The following is a 15,047-nucleotide window of genomic DNA, read 5'->3' as shown; positions in this document are numbered from 1 at the left end:
CACACACACACACACTGAAAAACCACAGGCATATAGAGAAGTGGGGGGGGGGCACATACAGTACACAGCTATAAGCACACACTCAAAGACACACACAACTTATGCACACTTATATTCACTCACTCATATTCTCATACACATCAACTGATTGCACACAAACACACACAGAAATACACATAGAACAAAATCCCAACCCACCCACCACACACACATTTAACCATGACACAGAGAGCATTAGAAGTTCAGCGGGACCTCCCGAGGGTTGCTCCACTGTAATTGGTGTATTTTAGGAGGCGCCCTGTGGCTTCAGAGGCCACTCATTACGTCCAAACACAAAGGTTGTGCTGAAGCTGCTGAGTGCTGTAATTCTGTTCCTGCCGTAGAGGCAAATTACCCGATGTCCTTTCACTCCTCTGTTCATCCCCAGACCTCTCCTTTACTCTTTGAATTGGTTCTCTCTGTCTCCCTTTCTGTCTCTCTCACTCTCTCTTGGAGTCTCTGTCTCTCTCTCTCTGACTTTCTCTGTCACTGTCTCTCTCTGTCTCTATCTCTCTTTCTCTCTCTCCTGGACCCTTGGTCTGTCAATTAGAAATACAAAAATATGAAAGGAGAGTGGAATTCAACTGTCAACGCAGCAGCAACAACAACAAGCAAAGTCACAGTGAGAGGTCAAGAAGAAAAATGGAGGGAGAACATGCTTTGGCTTGAAGGGGATCAATTTAGGGTGAGTTTCATTCGACTGAAGCCAAAAGAGAGGGCTTAAACAAAAAGGCCAAACCAATGCATTTTCCTCTGCACTTCATTACATGTTTTGGGTTTGGGTATTTATGGAGGGGAGGAAAGGTAGTGTGTGCTAGATGTTGAAGGATTCGCTGTGTGTTCATGGTCACGGAGGGGGTTCAGCGAGAGGACGTCCAACAGGAAGCTAGTGAGTCTGGGAGGGAGTAGTTCACCCCACTTAGGCCCCACTGGCTCCCCCTTGCTCTTCAAAGGGCTGGATGCTGCCTAGGCTTCTTTAAAGACACGCACGCACACACACACACACACACGCACATGCACGCCCACACACACACACAGGTCAATTTCCTGAACATCTCTTATCACCGCTGCTTGGTTAAGTACAAATTTGGCCCTGTTCTCTCCAACCCATCTGTTTTATTAACATTAAAAACACTCTCCTAGAATTCCTCACCGCCGCCACAAATAATATCTGAAAACCTTGACAGACTCAAGCTGCTGCTGCATTCCCATAGAAACAGTAGATCGGCCGGGGACCGCGTTCTCGCACGCGAGCACACACACACACACACACACACACACAAAATCGGTGTTCTATTTCTCATTGGGGTAAAGCGTGAGAGTAGTTTAGGACACTGGAAGAACTCGCCGAAGGTAAACATTGAAAGAGCAGTTGGTCCTGCAGTACAGTTGACTGAAGAGGATGTTCTGTGGAAGAGAGAGAGATTCAGGGCACTATAACAGTTTGGACATTTAAAAAATATATATATATATTCTCTCACCGCATGCCTGGTAGAAAACAGAGGAAACCTTATTTCTGAACTCCTCTCTATCCTTCTCTCTCTCTCTCATTCTCTCTGTCCCCTTTCTCCCCCCCCCCCTTTCTCTCCCCCCTCTATAGGCCATAGGCCATACATGTTGGGTTAAGAATACCACTAATCCTCTGTTTCACCCTGTCTATTCTTTTCCCAGATCTGTTCCCAAACCCCCGGCCAAACACACAGCGACCACACAAACCTCTGCTTCCATGCTAACAGTCCTGGGACTATATCCACAGAGAGCACTGGACCACTTTTCCACTCTCGTTTCAGAGGAATAAGAGATTCCCATGAATCGCAACCCAAGCGCTGCATGGAGAAATGGACAGTTTGTCCCTCCAAAAGGATCCAATGTGTGCGTCAGAGGTTACCACCACTCACGTGTCACCTCCCTTCAAGGTCCTGCAGTCTGTTGAGAAAGAATGAGAGCGAGAACGATCGAGAAATCGAAAGAGCGAGAAAGAGCGACGGGGATAGTGTCGGCGATAGCCGGCCACGCATTTATAATCACACAGGCTTATCCAGCTGGATTAGTTTCTAATCAATCTAAGCAGTGGTCCATCCTGCCTGACATGGTAATCCTATGGAAGGAAGGGTCTCTCTCTCCCTCTCTTCTTTCTCCCTTACCTCCCTCCCTTTTTCTCTCCCCCTCCCTCCCTCTCGCTCTCTCTCTCCCTGTTTTTCTCTCCCTGTCTTTCTCTCCCTGTTTGACGGCGTATTCTCCCCATATTAACATGCAGCTGGGCCACTTGCATCATACTGAAATGTAAACGTCAGACAGCTTTAGCGTGAGGACATGTGGCCCTCCTCGGAGCTTCACATTCAATCACACTCAGCAGCTTTGATTAGGACAAATACGCTGCCTGGTGCAAACTGCAACACTAAAGTCACAGCATCAGCTAAAGCTCCAGGTATACATACTGTAGATAGTACGACTGCAGACACAGCCATGTGATATGAGACATTTCACAATGATTAGGTGTGTGAAACCTAAGGTGTATAAGAATCTAGGATTTCACCGATTCCTCAAGCTCACTAAGGGTAGATCTGATATGTAGGGTTGTTTCCCTGTGTACATTAGCGATAGTCATTATTCGTTTTGGGGGAAGGGGGGGCTGCAATCTTTTTTTCAGAGGTGGGAGAGAGGGATACAGAATTATTTATTTTTTTGCCCACGCTGGAGACATCTGTATCGGTCTACTAATACAGGACTAGTGAAAGCCCAGTGAACTACTTTTGTGAAAGAATGCAAACTAAAAGTTTCTGTGTGTTTACCAGCATTTGTAACTTGAGTCTGATAATTATCCGTACAAAACAGTTAATCCGATAATACTTGTGGAATATAAAATACTTGCTTGATATGTTTTCCAGTTTCTTAAATTAAAGTGAAACGGTCTATTCATTCATTTTCAGTAGACTCTCTTATGGAGAGTGACTTACAGTAGTGAGGGCACACATGTTCTTACTTGTCCCCCTTGGGAATCAAACCCACAACCCTGCCGTTGTAAGCACCATGCTCTACCAACTGAGCTTACATGGGACCTTGGTACAAACCCAGACGAGCAGCCTACAATATAGTAAGGTAAATTTACATGAAGCGGTTTGTAAGGATGCTAAATGAATACTGCACATCAAGTGGTTGTTTTCCATGTGATTTGATGTGAATGTCAATCACAGAGAAAGGGGCAGGGCAACATCTCTTACAATTCCAACTACTGAATCCTGTAAAATACTGTTCTTAATGATACAACTCACTTTTTTGCCAAAGTGGAGGAGCTGAAAAATAAAGTCTATATCGGTCTGCTAATACTAGTAAATGCCCAGTGCACTACTTTTCAAGGGATGCTGCAGCACCCTCAGCACCCCTACTTCCCCTACTATGGGTGAAATACAGTGAGCTCCAAAAGTACTGGGACAGTGGCACAGATTGGTTGTTTTGGCTCTGTACAAAACAGTTAATCTGATAATACTTGTGGAATATTTAAAAAAAACTTGCTTGATATATGCTTTCCGGGTTCTTGAAATACTTATTTCTACGTGAAAAACTGAAATGGTCTATTCATTCCTTTTCCACCCTAGTAGATGCTCTTATCCAGAGCGACTTACAGTAGTGAGTGCATACATTTTAGTACTGGTCCCCAGTGGGAATCGAACCCACAACCCTGGCATCGCAAGTGTTACGCTCTACCAACTGAGCCACATCATCACAAACTGGATGATGTCTCGATGTACTCAATTACTCTATTGTGCATTGTTTTTCTTCATGGTGATGGTAAAGCTACAGGTACAAACCTACATGACCAGCCTATGTACAATACAATAATGTACATGTATATTAAGTGGTTTGTAAAGTGGTTGTTTTCCATGTTATTTGATCAAGAAAAATATTTAATTTGATGTGGATGTTGATAATATATTTTTCAAAAAAATTATAAAATAATAATAATAATATTTAGAGGTTCAGAATTAGAAGGAAAAGTAGAGGCTCAGAATTAGAAGGAAAAGTAGAGGTTTAGAATTAGAAGGAAAAAGTATAGGTTCAGAATTAGAAGGAAAAAGTAGAGGTTCAGAATTAGAAGGAAAAAGTAGAGGTTCAGAATCAGAAGGAAAAAGTAGAGGTTCAGAATCAGAAGGAAAAGTAGAGGTTCAGAATCAGAAGGAAAAAGTAGAGCTTCAGAATTAGAGGGGAAAAGTAGAGCTTCAGAATTAGAAGGAAAAGTAGAGGTTCAGAATTAGAAGGAAAAGTAGAGGTTTAGAATTAGAAGGAAAAAGGGAGACAGAGTGCATTTAAGACCAAAATAACCTCCTGTTAACGCAGTGAAGAGAAAGTGCCTCATTGAAGAACACCATTTCTCACAACCCATTTACTGCCCATCTGTTAGCATCAGTGTTGGTGTGAGGCCCGCTTGGTGAGGCATTCCTGGTCGATGATTACAGCTCAAACCTTTAAATCCACAGCAGCAGAATCACAGACAACGCTGGCTGATAGAATGACACGACTCCGGAAGATACATTTTCTCTAGGTATCTGTTTACGATACAGAACTGGACGGCCATGATGGAGCATTGGTCACAGTCGAAAAACAACAAATAAATATCAAACTGTAGCATCCCATTGAGGCAATTCATGCTGTGAGGATTGGCAACAACACCTCCTCCACACTGACCCTTAACACAGGGGATCCCGGGGTGTTTCTTCCCCAGCCCTCTGCTGTACTCCCTGTTCACCCACAGCTGCACGACACCAACTCCATCGCCAACTTTGAAGACGACACCACATTTGTAGGCCTGATAACCAACAACAACCATTCAGCCCATAGGGAGGAGGTAAGTTAACTGCAGTAAAGGTTTCAGTGAAACCGATAAAGATGGGTCATGTCTCCAGATGTAGAAGTCAAAGGAACCAAACTGGCACAATGAGACAATAATCAGTAGCCATCTGCTCCACTGTTCAGCCGACAAATTGGGTTGTTATGCGCTTCATATTCGCTGACAGTCCAGAGCAATATGATTTGGACATAATCTGTATTTGTGGCCGACAGCCAGACTGATCATCCATAGAGAGAGAAAGACTGAAGAGGCGTATAGCCAGTCAGCCACAGTAGACAATGCAGAGGATTGCTAAATCATCTGTAACAACAACAACAACTGAGCATTAGTGACCACTTTCATATCTGTGCCACAACACAATGCTGTACTGCTGGCAGTGTGGATCAGGTTATCCAACCCTCAGGAGAGACAGTTTTAGGGTTAGGTCCAAATGGTGCGGGGCTCAGGTATGGTTGGGAGTAATGATAATGAGTTTGGATGTGATTGAACATCTATAGGACCCATAGCTGACCTCTGACCCCTCAAAACAGCCAACAACAGGGCTGGGTTACCATGGGGCATCAGTGTGAGGAAGCGTTTTCATTATCATTTACGTTTCACTCTCTATCTTTCTCTCCGCACACTGACCTCTGCCACCATATTCCCAGATGCAATATTTCTCTCTCTCTCTCTCTCTCTCTCCCTCCCTCCTTTTTATCACTTCCTGTCTCTCTCCGCTCTCTCTCTCTATATATTTATATACACATACATATATCTCTTTCTGTCCCTCTGTCCCACCCTCTTTCTCTGAGATCTCATATTGGCTGCGTATGATCCTATCTACCAGTAGCCCCTCCTACCTCTTCCCTCTATCGCTGTATCTGGGGAGAACAGAGACAGAGCAACACACACCAATATTTGGATTAATAAATAGCTACATGAAAACACCACTCCATGGAGCTTCTTATAAATACAATGTTGTCTATTGTGACCATAAAGAGACAATTTATGCATACCTATATTGTGTATGTGGGCTCTCTCTGCAACGGATATGAAATAAGGAGAGCACAAATTGCTCGATTGAATGTTCACTCACTATTTTAACAGCTTGAAGAGGTCGAAACAGAGCTCTTAAAATGATTCACACACGCACGCATACACATACACACTTAACGGCTTGCGGGAGAGAGAAATGTTAGAGACAGGGAGAGTGCAGGCCTCAATAAATAGACGTAAGTGCAGGGCAAACACACACTCTGACTAATGCACACACACGCATGCACACATACGCATGCACACACAAGCATGCACACACACAAACCAGCCAGTCCCGTGGAGCTGAGGTGTGGCAGCAGGACAGGTGTACACACTTGCGCACACACATCGACCAGTCACTCTCGCAGGCCATAATGTCTCTCCCGTCCACACCACACTGTGCTTCAGTTGGCTTAGCCATGCTGCAGCAGTGTTGTTACTCAGGGAGCTGACTGTGGTATGATGCGGAAGTCCTGCTTAAGCTATAGAACACCCGTACTGCTGTTGCATCTCAGCTCCACGGGACTGTGTGTGTGTGTGTGTGTGTGTGTGTGTGTGTGTGTGTGTGTGTGTGTGTGTGTGTGTGTGTGTGTGTGTGTGTGTGTGTGTGTGTGTGTGTGTGTGTGTGTGTGTGTTTGGAACACCTATGTATGAATGATGTTCATTGACTACAGTCCAGCATTCAACACTATTGTTCCCCCTCAAGTCCGTCACCAAGCTCAGAGCCCTGGGTCCGCACACTACCCTCTGCAACTGGATCCTGGACTTCCTGACAGACAGACCACAGGCTGTGAGGATTGGCGACAACACCTCTACACCAACTCTTAACACGGGGGCCCCTCAGGTGTGTTTCTCAGCCGTCTTCTGTGCTCCCTGTTTACCCGTGATTGCGTGGCTTTGCCACGACACCAACCCCATCATCAAGTTTGTTCCCTCCCTTACCGTGGGGCAGACGGTATCAGAGCATGAGGTCTGATACGAACAGGCTCTACAAGCCATCAGACTGCTCAACATTTGAATGGGACTGACCACCTGCACTGACTCTTCGCACCTTAGCACACATGCACTTACTCGTGCACGCGCACGCTCACGCACATGCGCACACACACAACGAGATGGTGCCGATAGACACATTCACTGTGTTTCCAGCTCCTAGCCAACTTTGCAGTATTTTTTGTGTGTGTGTGTGTTATTTATGACATTATTTGCCCAGAACGATTCTTGTATTATTACGTACAGACAAAAATTACTTTTGGACATTAGATCTGTGGTCCCTCACCAGACATTCCAGCAGAAATTTGACTTCCCTGACCTGGATCAACATGCCAACACCGGAGAAGAAGAAGAAGTGGGGCCCTAGTCAGACTCAGGCGGCGTGCATACCATCCACTGCTTCCATGTACATTACATTCAGTCCCCGGAGAATAAAGTAGATGGGCTGCGGGCAAGAATCTCCTTACAGAGAGACATCAGCGACTAACATAATATGTTTTACAGAGTCATGTCTCTCTCTGGATATATTGTCCCCATCCATTCAGCCAGCAGGGTTCTCCCTCCATCAGGTGGACATGGTTTGATTGTGGTACAGGAACTCACGTCCTTTTGCTCTTTTGATCTGGAATACCTCACCATCAAATACCGACCGCAATACCTCCCGAGATAATTTTCTTCGGTCATTGTCACTGCTGTATATACATCCCCTCCTCAACCCGACAACATGGCGGCTCTCGAGGATCTACATTGGACTATGTCCAAACTGGAAACCGCATATCCTGAGGCAACATTTATTGTAGCTGGGGAACGCTAACAAAATTCTATCAATACATCTCCTGTGCTACACGCACATCACAAACTCTGGATCATTGTTACTCCCCCTTCCGGGACGGCTACAAGGCCATACCCCATCCTCCCTTCTGATAATCAGATCACACCTCAATTCTGCTACTCCACCTCCTATAGGCAAACACTTAAACAGGAAGTACCCGTGGTAAGGACTGTTCAATGTTGGTCTAACTCATCAGAATCTATGCTTCAAGATTGTTTTTATCACGCAAACTGGGGAATGCTCTGGGTTTCCTCTGAGAATTGCATTGACCTATACACTGACTTGGTGACTGGGTTCATCAGGAAGTGCATAGAGGATGTTGTTGCCACTCTGTTGATTAGAACTTATTCAAACCAAAACCTGTGGACAGATGGCAACATTTGCGCAAAACTGAAAGCACAAACCACTGTATTTAATCATGGCAAGGTGACTGGGAACATGGACGTGTACAAAAAGACCAGCTTTGACCTCTGTAGGGAAATCAAATACACAAAAATGCCAGTACAGGGACAAATTGGAGTCACAATTCAATGGCTTAGACAAAAGATGTATGTGACAGGGACTCCAGACAATAACGTATTATAAAGGGATTGTGAACCAAGTCATGGACACCGACTGCTTGCTCCCAGATAAGCTAAACACCTTCTTTTCCCGCTTCAAGGAAATCAACATCAAGCCGCTGACGCAGGCCCCCAGCTCATGAGGACTGTGTGCTCTCATTCTCAATGGCCAACATGAGTAAGTAATTTAAGCATGTTTACCCTCGCAAGGCTGCCGGCCGAGACGGCATCCCAAGTCGCATTCTCAGAGCATGTGCAGACCAGCTGGCTGGAGTGTTTACAGATATACATGTATTCAATCTCACCATATCCCAGTCTGTTGTCCCCACTTGCTTCAAGATGTCCACCATTGTTCCTGTACCCAAGAAAGCGAAGGTAACTGAACTAAAAGACTATCGCCCCGTAGCACTCACTTCTGTCATCATGAAGCTCTTTGAAAGGCTATTTAAAGACCATATCACCACCACCTTACCCATCAACCTAGGGAATTTGCATACCACCCCAACAGATCCACGGATGACGCAATAAAAATTTCTCTGCTCACTGCCCTCTCCAATCTGGACAAGAGAAATTCCTATGTAAAAATGCTGTTCATCGATTGCAGCTCAGCCTTCAAGACCATAGTTCTCTTCAAGCTCATCACTAAGCTCAGGGCCCTGGTTCTGAACCCCTCCATGTGCAACTACGTCCTGGACTTCCTGACGGGCCAATCCCAAGAGGGGAAAGTAGGCAACAACACGTGGGCCCCACAGGGGTGCGTGCTCAGCCCCCTCCTGTACTCTCTGTTCACCCGTGACTGGGTGACCACCCACGTCTCCAACTTAATCATCAAGTTTGCTGATGACACAACGGTGGTAGGCCTGCTTACCAACAATGACGAGACAACCTACAGAGTAGACGTGAGAGCTCTGGTGAAGTGGTGCCAGGAAAATAACCTCTCACTCAACTTCAACAAAACAAAGGAGCTGATAATGGACTACAGGAGACAGCAGGGAGAGCACGCCCCCATCCACATTGACGGGGAGTGGAGAGGGTCTAAAGCTTCAAGTTCTTTGGCGTGCATGTCACTGATGATCTGAAATGGTTCCTTAACACAGACAGTGTGGTGACGAAGGTGCAAGAGCATTGCACAGTTGAGAGCATCCTGTCGGGCTGTATCTCCACCTGGTATGGCAATTGCACCGTTCGCAACTGCAAGGCTCTCCAGAATGTGGTGTGGTCAGCCCAATGCATCATCGGGGGCATACTGCCCGCCCTCCAGGACATCTACAGCACCGGGAGTCACAGAAAGATCAAGAAGATCATCAAGGACCACCTGACCTACGGCCTGCTTGCCCCACTACCATCTAGAAGGCTGATGCAGTACAGGTGCATCAAAGCTGGTACCAAGAGATTGATAAATAACTTCTATCTCCAGTGTCATCAGACTGTTAAACAGTCACCACTAGCCAGCCCCGCACAGTACCCTGCCCTGAACCTTTGTCACTGTTAAAAAATCTAAATGTGTTTTATATTTGAGATTCTTCAAAGTAGCCACCCTTTGCCTTGATGACAGCTTTGCACACTCTTGGCATTCTCTCAACCAGCTTCATGAGGAATGATTTTCCAACAGTCTTGAAGGAGTTCCCACATACGCTGAACACTTGTTGGCTGCTTTTTCTTCACTATGCAGTCCAACCCATCCCAAACCATCTCAATTGGGTTGCGGTCGGGTGATTGTGGAGGCCAGGTCATTCTGATATATCTCGTTCTGATATTTCACAATTTAGTTTCTTTTCATTTGTGCGTATTGTATTTCTAGGTATTATTACTGCACTGTTGGAGCTGGAAGCACAATCCATGCTACACACACATTACAATTCCTGCTACCAGAATATTATTTATTATTGCTAATACTGCACAATTTTCCCCTCAATCCCCCTTTTTCTGATACATGTGTAAATATTGGACTATAAATTGAGCCTTCCTGTATTAGACTCATGCTAAAACGTTCATTCTATTCTACTGAGCCATTTACTTTAAGCTCATATCCTAATCTTTCTTGTTTTTTATTGTTGCTGCATTGTTGAGAAGGAACCTGCGAGTAAACATTTAATTGTACAGTGTATACCATGTATGTATGACTAATAACAATTCAAACTTGTGTGTGTGGTCTGGTCTGGTCTACTCCCAACTGGATTCTTTCTCCTTTTTCCATGGCTCTCTGTGCCTGTGTGTACACTACATCACTACATACAGTACATAGTATACCCACTGAGTGACTGGCTATCCTCCATGCCTGGGCCCGGCTGGCTTGCCTTCACACACAGAGAGAGAGAGGACCTGATATATGGCAGCCAAACACGGCCCCATCTGTTGATCTACTGCCCAGCTTCAGCTTATCCACATTCTATCAATCTGCTCCCTACGAACCGTTTGCAGTGTCTTCGCAGAGTGGGAGAATTTGAAAGATGGTAAATAGTTAAACCCCACCAGTTTCTCTCTTTCATCTTCTCCCTTCCCTCTCCCCCTCTTTCTCTGCTCAAGTCCTACTCTATCTCTGCTCTTCTCCGTCTCCTCTCACATCTCTCATTGGATTCTCAGAGGATTGGTAGGCATATGTTTAGGCCCTCAGAACACAATTATCACCCAAAGCCACTGCAGAGGACGCATGAGAGAAAGGGCAATAAACTCAAGTTTCCTCTATAGTTGCGGATGGGAGAGATAAAACTTTTATTAGTTAGCAAGTCATCAGATTAGAAATGCATGTGCACGGTTCTGTTGTCCCGAGAGAACAGCAGAAGTAGTGAAGTGGAGCATGTTATGTTTTACAGCTTTAATTACCCGAAGACATCAACACTATCCCTCACCACAAGGGCACTACAGGGGCCTCCACATACCCCTTTGACCTACTGCGATAGAGGAGAGGTGGAGGAGGGAAGGGAACAGAGGGTGGGGGGGGGGGGATCAGTGAGACAGAGAGACAAAGGAGGAGAGACAGAGGGAGAAGGAGTGATAACCAGAAGAATGACTGAAGGAATTCCAAAACGACTGAATGTAAGAAAGTGGAAAACAAGCCCAGCCAAACTACTCAAACACACTATTGTCCTAAAAAGCCACAGTGGTAAATATAGCCTCTTCTACTCTCTCACATAGCTGTGGTCGACAGTTTCCCATAGGGGCGCAACTTTCACTGGAGACGGGGACATGTCCCCCCACATTCTGAAATATGTATTTATGTCCCTCCCAGTTGTATCATTGGAATGTGATACAAAACAAGGCAAAAGTGTGATTTAAGACCATGCAGACACCTCCGAGGCTGTTTGGAGTGTTTATGACTGGATTTAGGACCACGCGGACACCACAGAGCGGGCTGACAGGTTGTGTGAAGGCAAAGCTTCTGGAAGGCTGGCTGGACCAGCACGGGAGAGTTGAGCATAGTTCAGTGTACGCGTTGCACTCTTTCACCGAGTTGTAAAAGGAACAGAAACTGGCTACTCTTTAGTTGATTGATGTAGCTGGCAAGGTAACTGCTGTTTAACTTAATAAAAAACAAGTGTTTATTTGCAGTGCTGAGCTAGTATTGTAACTGACATGTAATGTTAGCTAATGTTTCATCTCCTCTCGACTGAGGTATATTTATAAGCTATGCTAGTGAGTAGCTACCACAACCAGGTCAGCTCTAGCCTCTAGTTATCTGTCAGGTAGCGATATAAGGTGGCTATTATTACTATCTAACAGCAGTTGTTTGTATGGACTTAGTTTTGTCACGTTTCAGAAGTAAATGAACTTGGCAAGCTTTCGCCAGTTGATGTACCGTTAGAGATAGAGAGCTGGCCAAAAGTTGGCTTATATTAGCTATTATTTTTGCCTCAATCAAACTAGACCTGAATCAAACGATGAAACCATCGGTCAAACGATTGAAGATTGATATTCTGATGTTTTTTCAGCGCAATGTGAGTTATATTAGTCAGTATGTCACGCTATTGATCTGTTTCCCTAGCTAATTCCCTACTTTTCACACACAGTAATACTGTAATAAACAGTAATAAACAGTAATAAACAGCTCTAAAGTTACAGGCTTCAGTGTCATGGTGCACAGTAGAGGTCTGCCCCCTGCCCCCTGCCCCAACCGATTTCTTCATTCCGCTCCCGCCCACATCTGCTGATTTTCAATCCGACTCCCACCCGGTACCGCAAGAACTGGTCCCAAGAGATTCTCACATGGCCCTTACATTGTATCACAGGTCCATATCAATCAATATGCTGAATGTAGTTTGAAGAGAGCAGAGTTGGAGAAACTTGCACTTTCTCTTGAGCAATTTTTATAGCCTATCTTTTAGGAGTGGGAAGATTTTCAGATGGAGAAATATGGGTGACCAATATTTAGGCCTATTTCTAGGCAATGTAGTAAACTATAGTCTAATCATAGGCCTATTTAGGAAGTACATTTCCTTTCAAAGATAAGTGTCCCGTGCTTCTCTACATAGGCTATACCCTACTCTATTTAACTGAGACCACATGCACACCTGATCTCACAGGTATGGCTACTGAACTGGAAACAGCAAGAATTATGACAGTGACACTTGCTACGTTTTGCATAGTCCTATAGGATATAGCCTAGTTTTTAGGAGGATGATTGGCAGCCAGAGACAACTGGCTTCAATACTAATTGAAAATGAAAAGGCACAACGCTCGCTCACCCTAGTAGCCTAACCTATGGTCACCATAGTAGCCTAACCTATGTGCGCTAACCTAACCTTGTGCCTTTTCCTATTCAATCATGATTAAAACATGTTTTTTAACTTAGACTCAAGTTGGTTAAGCGCCCTCCGCTTCTTTTCACTATCAATATTTATTTACAGACACTGTAGTAAACTACAGTCTAATCATATTTAAGTTAATTTCATATTCAAGTTAACTACCATGTGATTCTCCGCCCATGTAGGCAGACCACACACACTAGGCGCACTTGAACTCGCACGCCCAACCAGGAGAGTTAGGCTACTGAAGTTGAAGCAGCGAATTCTGAGTGTGTGAATAATGTGAACAAATGTGTGATTTAAATACAATAGTTAGGCTAACACACACAAAGCAGAAAGAAGACCGTTTCAAAATAATCTGTGGTGACCGCGCCGCAATGATCTGTCGGGACCTGCAGGTCTCGCAGGCATCCCGTGGGATGCAGTCAGTACACAACAATATGCTCATCCTATCTTAGCAGGATCCGATGGTGAAATGGGTCCCAACAGGGTCAAACAGCCAGGAAAGACCAGTCTTCAATAAAGTCCATCATTTATGTCCAAATACCTCCTTTTTGTTTGCGTGTTTAGCCCAGTAATCCAGATGCATAATGCGCGAGCGTTTAGTTTAGACGAAAAGTCCAAAAAGTTATATTAGTTCCTAGAAACATGTCAAACGATGTATAGAATCAATCTTTAGGATGGTTTTATCATAAATCTTCCATAATGTTTCAACCAGACAATTCCTTTGTCTGGAACGCAGCTAACTCTCACGGCCGAGCACCTGACTTAGCTCATGGCATTCTGCCAGACCCCTTTTTCAAACATATTCGCTCCCCCTTCACGGTAGAAGCCTGAAACAAGGTTCTGAACACTGTTGACATCTAGTGGAAGCCTTAGGAAGTGCAATATGACCCCATAGACACTGTATATTGGATAGGCAAAGACTTGAAAACCTACAAACCTCAGATTTCCCATTTCCTGGTTGGATTTATTCTCAGGTTTTTGCCTGCCATATGAGTTATGTTATACTCACAGACATCATTCAAACAGTTTTAGAAACTTCAGGGTGTTTTCTATCCGAATCTTCTAATTATATGCATATTCTAGCTTTTGGGCCTGAGTAGCAGGCAGTTTACTCTGGGCACCTTAATCATCCAAGCTACTCAATACTGCCCCCCAGTCCCAAAGAAGTTTTAACAATATCAGTGAATGATACAAAGTTCCATCTTGAATTGATGGGTGGCCCTACAGTAGCTACAGGACAACAGTCTGGGATCTGGAAATAATGATGATTTACATTTTTTAGCCATTTATTATGTTCTTGGGTAATATAATGTATAACTGTACACCAATGTAATTCTTTGTGTTGCCTAATTCTAGGAGGATCACATGGTGACAGGGGTCTCAGCAGAGTCAGGCAGCCAGGGAAGATGAGTCTGTGACGGAGGTGAGTTCTTGCAGTGCAACGTATACCCTGGGAATCGGAAAGCAAGTGCAGGTGGTGAGATTAATAAGAAACGGAACGTCGAACAATAGAACAAACACAAGCAGCGTATAGACATGAATCACCTAAACAATACTGACTGGGAAAGAACCTAAGGGAGTGACAGATATAGGGGGGGTTAATAAGTGAGGTAATGGAGTCCAGGTGTGCCTGATGTTGACGTGCAGGTACGCGCAATGATTGATACCAGGTGTGCGTAATGATGGATCCCAGGACTAGTGGTTAGAGTACCGGCAACGTCGAACGCTGGAGGGGAGGAGCGGGAGTAGACGTGACATGCAGATACAACACTTTATTCTCCCTATCCAGCAAACACTGAACAAGCCATATGCCTTTTAAGGCAGTCTGACAAACCTCCAATGTTCATTTCCAAACTGTATCAACGATTGATACACTCTTTTCCCGATAACACAAAACATGTAAAACAAAAATGGGACGAAGACCTAGGAGACGCTATTGATGATGATGAATGGATACAGACATGTTAGAATGTCCAGTCATGTTCATATAATCTCAGACATAAATTACTCCAGTT

The 15,047-nt window shown here is 44.6% G+C and overlaps 1 protein-coding gene, 1 long non-coding RNA gene and 1 pseudogene across 2 annotated transcripts in view; 2 read left to right on the top strand and 1 right to left on the bottom strand.

The window, feature by feature from the left end:
• The window catches only part of LOC110521810 (KN motif and ankyrin repeat domain-containing protein 4), a 93,962-nt gene that overhangs the window by 63,468 nt on the left and 15,447 nt on the right, over positions 1-15,047 (bottom strand). The window lies entirely within an intron of this gene.
• Positions 338-3,365, top strand: LOC110521811. The gene is made up of 2 exons (XR_002473218.2): positions 338-724; positions 1,711-3,365. It is a non-coding gene; the product is annotated as an uncharacterized LOC110521811 (long non-coding RNA).
• Positions 8,869-15,047, top strand: part of LOC110521002 — a 56,827-nt pseudogene continuing 50,648 nt past the window's right edge.

This window comes from Oncorhynchus mykiss, chromosome 30, assembly GCF_013265735.2.
Source record: "Oncorhynchus mykiss isolate Arlee chromosome 30, USDA_OmykA_1.1, whole genome shotgun sequence".
NCBI lineage: Eukaryota > Metazoa > Chordata > Actinopteri > Salmoniformes > Salmonidae > Oncorhynchus > Oncorhynchus mykiss.
The sequence above is the reverse complement of the archived record's forward strand: the minus strand, read 5'-3'. Positions and strand labels throughout refer to the sequence as shown.